This window comes from Podarcis raffonei, chromosome 14, assembly GCF_027172205.1.
Source record: "Podarcis raffonei isolate rPodRaf1 chromosome 14, rPodRaf1.pri, whole genome shotgun sequence".
NCBI classification, from domain to species: domain Eukaryota; kingdom Metazoa; phylum Chordata; class Lepidosauria; order Squamata; family Lacertidae; genus Podarcis; species Podarcis raffonei.
In genome coordinates, this window is record NC_070615.1 from 44223092 (window position 1) to 44229091 (window position 6000).

The 6000-nt window shown below is 50.5% G+C and overlaps 1 long non-coding RNA gene across 1 annotated transcript in view; it reads right to left on the minus strand.

The window, feature by feature from the left end:
- Window positions 1-5610, minus strand: part of LOC128402108 (uncharacterized) — a 32450-nt gene extending 26840 nt beyond the window's left edge. Inside the window, exon 1 of the long non-coding RNA XR_008327607.1 lies at window positions 5107-5610. This is a non-coding gene — a long non-coding RNA (uncharacterized LOC128402108). The remainder of the gene's footprint in view (window positions 1-5106) is intronic.
- Between the last annotated feature and the right edge of the window lie 390 nt (window positions 5611-6000).

Here is a 6000-nt window from a genome sequence, read left to right on the forward strand (position 1 = left end):
TGGCCGCCGGGACCATACAACACCGGTCTGAAAGGATCTTCACTGGCTCCCAGTATGTTTCCGAGCACAATTCAAAGTGTTAGTGCTGACCTTTAAAGCTCTAAACAGCCTCGGCCCTGTATACCCAAAGGAGCATTTCCACCCCCATCATTCTGCCCGGACACTGACATCCAGCGCCGAGGGTCTTCTGGTAGTTCCCTCACTGCGAGAAACCAAGTTACAGGGAACCAGGCAGAGGGCCTTCTCGGTAGTGGCGCCTGCCCTGTGGAACACCCTCCCACCAGATGTCAAAGGAAAAAACAACCACCAGACTTTTAGAAGACATCTGAAGGCAGCCCTGCTTAGGGAAGCTTTTAATATTTGATGAATTATTATGTTTTAATATTTTGCTGGAAGCCGCCCAGAGTGGCTGGGGAAACCCAGCCAGATGGGCACGGTATAAATAATAAATTATTATTATTATAACAAATGAGAAGGTAGGGAACCAGGTCAAGGGCCTTCTTGGTAGTGGTGCCTGCCCTGTGGAATGACCTCCAATCAGATGTCAAGGAGATTAATAACTAGACAACTTTTGGAAGACATCTGAATCAGGACATTTTTAATGTTTGACACTCTAATTTGTTTTTATATGTGCTGGAAGCCGCCAAGAGTGGCCTGGGAAACCCAGCCAGACGGGCGGGTTGTTGTTCTGGTTGTTGTTTTGGGATATTCTGGTTTGCCTAAGAAACGTAAGGATATGGGATTTTCCTTCTTTTTATGAAAAAGAGGAACATGAGCTAATTGGGTACTCTGCCCATAGACAGAGGCATAAACAGACAAATGAACAGGCCCGAGGAAGGGGACCACCAGACCCTAGTAGGCCCCCTCCTACTTCATGCTCTTTGGTTGGGGAGAGAGAATGGAGGTCTCGCTTGCCAAAACAAACCACAATCCAGCTGTCTGGAGCAACAGCAGGATGATAATACAGTGGTACCTTGGGTTAAGAACTTAATTCATTCTGGAGTCTGTAACCTGAAGCGTCTGCAACCCGAGATACCACTGTACTGTCCCCACAGCAGAACGTTGAACAGTTCTGTGGTCACGGCTCAGGAGGGGGGGTGCACAGGGTACATCATGCCCCTGCCTGGGGTAAAAAAGAGGGTCCTCGTAGCCAAAGGAGGGGAGCCAGAAAATTCTTGGGACCTCAGAAAAAATCTGCCTTTTATGTGCGAAGATGAGCAATGACATTTTGAGTAAGCCTACATAACACCCCAAAACACTTACAGTGGTACCTCGGGTTAAGTACTTAATTCGTTCTGGAGGTCTGTTCTTAACCTGAAACTGTTCTTAACCTGAAGCACCACCTTAGCTAATGGGGCCTCCTGCCGCCGCCGCGCGATTTCTGTTCTCATCCTGAAGCAAAGTTCTTAACCCAAAGCTTTATTTCTGGGTTAGCAGAGTCTGTAACCTGAAGCGTCTGTAACCTGAAGCATCTGTAACCCGAGGTACAGTACCACTGTATTCTTCTACCAACGTCCCCCCCCCCCAGCAACTTCTCCCAGGGAACCCAGAGAGGCGGCACTGAAGTCCTGGCAAAAGATAGCCGAGCAGGTAAGGCGAGAAGGCAGGTTTGCCTTGCCCCTCCTGCAGGAGATGTGCTCCGCCTACTGACGAGACTGCCGTCTGCCGTTGAGGCCAAATAACCGCTAAGAAGGGAAGCTGATGGGCAGCTCTGGGAGAGTCAAAAGGGGAGGACACAAAGAATGGCTGCTCCAGGGTCAAAAAAGCATTCAAAGGATGATCCAGGGTTCTGTGGACCCGCCTGCTCATTTTCCATAACTCCTTTGCCTTACATTCTGTTGCAAGCAGAGGCGTTCTTTTCCTCCCGTCAATTCTGCACCCCCACCAAAAAAAAAAAGCTCGTCCAACACGCTTTGGACACTTCAGACACTTTCTCAGCTTGCTGCACAACCACACGGTTCCTTCACAAACCGTAACATACTTTAAAAGATTCCAGATGTCAAAAAGGCACACAGGTACTGGAAGCGGGGCATCTATGCAACGCTCGCAAAAACGTTTTGCAATGAGAACGCGTCAATCTTTTGGCAAGATCTACCTAATAAACACCATCCAAGGTCAGGGCCGGCCCACCTGTCTGTAAGACCAGGTAAGGCGACTGCATCAGGCGGCAGGATCCACAGGGACAGCAGATCCTAGTGTAGTTCTTTATTTCCACTCACCTACCCATGTTCCTGATGCAGATATTCACACACCCCTTCTTCCCTGCTGGGGAGGGGGTGCCATTTTATGGTTTGCCTCAGGTGTCAAAATGTCTTGAGCAGACCCTGACCAAGGTAATAACTAGTTGGCGGGCACATAGGGACAGGGAGTGATCACAAAGCTATGAGACATTCCTGGCCCCTTCACAATGTTTTTAGGTGCCAGGCGAAAACATTTCAATTCACCCAGTCCTTTGGAGTTCAATTCTGAACTGGGGCACAGTTGAATATATTACAGTATTCTGTTTTGGGTTGGTTTTATTTTTCGTTTGAATCTATGTTGCATCTTTGTTTTCGTAATTCGCTCCAAGTTCATTTTCTGCAGAAAAGCAACTAATAGAGTAAATCTAAAAAAAATGCATAATGAATTAAATTCCTGTATCGTTAATGGGGAAAGGCCTGCTAGAAGCATGTGGGTTTTTTTAATCTGCTTTTCCTGTCACATGTTAATCTCGCAGCTGATTTCCTGTCCAGGAGGACTGCTGGAGTTCTCAAGGAATTTCCCCCGGACAAACGAAGGGACATTTCTTATATCACACGACCAGGGCTGGCCAAAAACATTTTGGCACCTGAGGCAAACCACAAAACACCACCACGCTCCCTTCCCGCAAGAGAACGAGGGGTGAGTGATTATCTACATCAGGAATTTAGGTTGTTCGACTTGCGGATGATTTGGTGCTTTTGCACAACAAAGCTGTTTCCACTCACCCCCCAAAAAGGAAAAACACTCCTGGATATATATATTTTACAGTAAGGAAATTGGCAGGGAAACGCACTGAAAATGTGTGGAGTAACAGGGACTTGGCGCAACATTGTATAAATGCACCATAAATAAATTATAATGAGTAGCCAATAAACAGCAGAAGGCACAAAGTGGAATTTGTGCAAAGCAATCAAGAGGAGAGCTCAAGAAACAGGCTGCCTGCAGGTGACCCAAGGCTGATTTGCTACGCCAGTTAAGATGCAGGTATTTTGTTAAGATACAGGTATTTTGTAGAAACTCCATGCAAACCCTCCGCTCTCTCAGCCACCGCAAAACAGGGTTCCTTTGCAGACCAACGTGAGCTCCAGAAGAGGGACTTTGTGGGCCAGTTGGATAAAACGTAAGCTCATCTCGCCCCCAAAACCCCGACTCTGGAACCACCGCATCCAAAAGTTCACTTTTATTTCACAGAGCGCTCCCCTGGATTCTTTCCCTGCCTAGATTTCTCCCTTAGGAGAGTTTCCCAACCCTCCTGACAAGCTGAGACGAGACGGCAAAATTTCCTGCCCTGTGCAGAAAGACACACACACACCCATCTCCCCACCAACCAAGCACAGATCTTACTCAGAGTCTGCTGACTCTCATTCACGGCCAGATAGCAAAGTCTTTGAAGGATCAGATTTACGCTTGTTATCAAGGGTGGGGTTAAGCTCTGGTAGGAATGAGCTGCAAGAGCCACAATCTGATGGGAACTTTGAACATCCAGATCACCCCAGTCTCTGCAGAACTCACTAGACCACAGTCCTGTGGCAGACCAGGGAAGCAGCTTCACAGCGGTGGCTGCAGAGTAGCCCTCTGAATTTGGCTCTCCTGAAATCCCTCAAGGACCAGAACAACCCGCCTCTTCTTACTCCAGAGGCAAATCTGCGCACCATGTGCTTTCCGACAGGCCCCATCCCAACCTCTGCTGCTTTCCTTCCAATTTACCATCACCTCCCCAATACGCTGTGTGCCATGGGTGTAGCCCAGGTAGAGGGGCAGGGAGGGGCACCTGCCCCCCCAAATCAGTAGAAGTCCAATAAAAATACGGAGCAAACTGAGATTCTGCTGCCCCTAACAAAAGGCCTGCCCCCCCCCCGTTCCCCCAACAAAAATCCTGGCTACACCCATGCTCTGCGCCCGCAACTTTCTTCAAGAACACAGATTTGTAAGAAGTGCTTCACTGGATCAGATCAAGGACTCATCCAGCCCAGTGGAATTCTCCCTCTGGGGGTATACTGTGCCTATCCATGGAGGTTCTATGCATTACTTTTAATTTACTGCTTTGCAGAAGCCGCTGACACCTCAGCTGCCCTGTTTCTGCGCAATACTATTCATTATTATTTAAACCATATATTCCCCTAGTCCTCCCTGCAAAGGTGACAAGTCAGCACCGTTTTACAAAAAAAGACAAAGCATGCAAGCGATAATAAAAAAAAACCCCGACCCTAAAAACCCACAGATTACACCCAGAAGTCAAAACTGACAGCAGGAGTCTTGGCGAAAGCCAAGGTTCTCTGGAATAAAAAGCCAGGCATGCATGTTTGTTTTCCAGATGCGGCACCTGAGATTTCAGTGATGCACCCACCCACCTCAAAGCCTGCAAGGCAGGGGGGAGGTAAGTGAGATGGCTCAGTTTGTAGAGCATGAGACTCTTAACCTCAAGATCACGGGTTCGAGGCCCACGTGGGGCAAAAGATTCCTGTGTTGCAGGGGGTTGGACTGGATGACCCTCGTGGTCCCTTCCAACTCTACAATTCTATGATTCTACGGACTTCTAAAATTATACACCACGTGGAGAAAGCAGAGAGAAGTTTTTCCGCCTCGCTCATAAAACTAGAGCTCAGCACCACCCAGTCCAGCTGATGGGCAGGCAACAGTAAGTTCTTATTGTTATTATTAATGCAAAGCTGTCAACGTTTCCCTTTTCTTGCGAAGAATCCTATTCGGAATAAGGGGATTTCCCTTAGTAAAATGGGAAACGTTGACAGCTATGTATTAATGTGCGAAACTCATTGACACAAGACGCGAGGGTTTTAGGAGGGGTGGAGGCCCATTCATGCCTCAATGGCTCCTCTTTGTGCTGGATAAGCGGAACCTCCATACCTAAGTGCAGTCTACCTCTGAATCCCAGGTAGTCAGGGCTGTCAGCTTCAGGCATCCCATGGGGAGAGGGGCTGCACCCGGCCGGCCAGCGAGCAAGCGCCCTGGCTTAGGGACCCTCCAGCAACCCCCGATCCAGCAGGGTCTCCTTCCAAGATGTCCTTACGAAGCCCCCAAAGGGAACTGTCTGAGCACGTACAAAGCAGGCTATGTCTGGCACCATCGCTGTCCTCCAGGAGCTTGGACGCGCTGTATTTTGCAAAGCAAAGCAGCCACGTGGAGACAGTCAAGCCATTGCGGGTGGGGGAGTCAGGCCAGCGGAGCCTGGGCTCCACGTGGGTCTTTTTTGGGGGGTGGGCTTGGTTTCTGCATCCCCGTCCTTTAAAAATAAAATAATAAAATGCTCTCGTGTCCCAACCCCGCCAAGACACCTGCTTCCTGAGTTCCACATCTCGGGCAGAGCAAGGAGCCCAGCTCCAGGGGGTGGGACGGGAGCGCGCCCCCCCACCCCCCAGTCCTCTCTCTCTCTCCAGCCGAGCAGGCGGGCGCCAGTGTCTGCTGCGCGCTCCCGGGGGAACCCCGGTGCTGCGTCTGGCTGGCTGGCGGCTTCCGCCTCCCCCCGCCTGCCCCCCCATCTGACAAAAGCCCACCGGGGTGGGAGGGGGAAAGGGGGCGGGGAGCTGCCGGGGGGGGTCTCTCCCCCCCCCGCACTTCTGATTGCATAACACCAAGAGACAGGCAAGAGAGAGAGGGAAGGAAGGAGGGGGTGCCGCCCGCCCCCCCTCTTTACCCCCCTCCTCAAATACACCTGCCGGCGTCCGGAGCCCAGGCGAGGATCCCCGCGCGGAGGAGGGGCCCGGGGAATACCCAGAGGGGCTCCCCGGAGAGGACTCACCC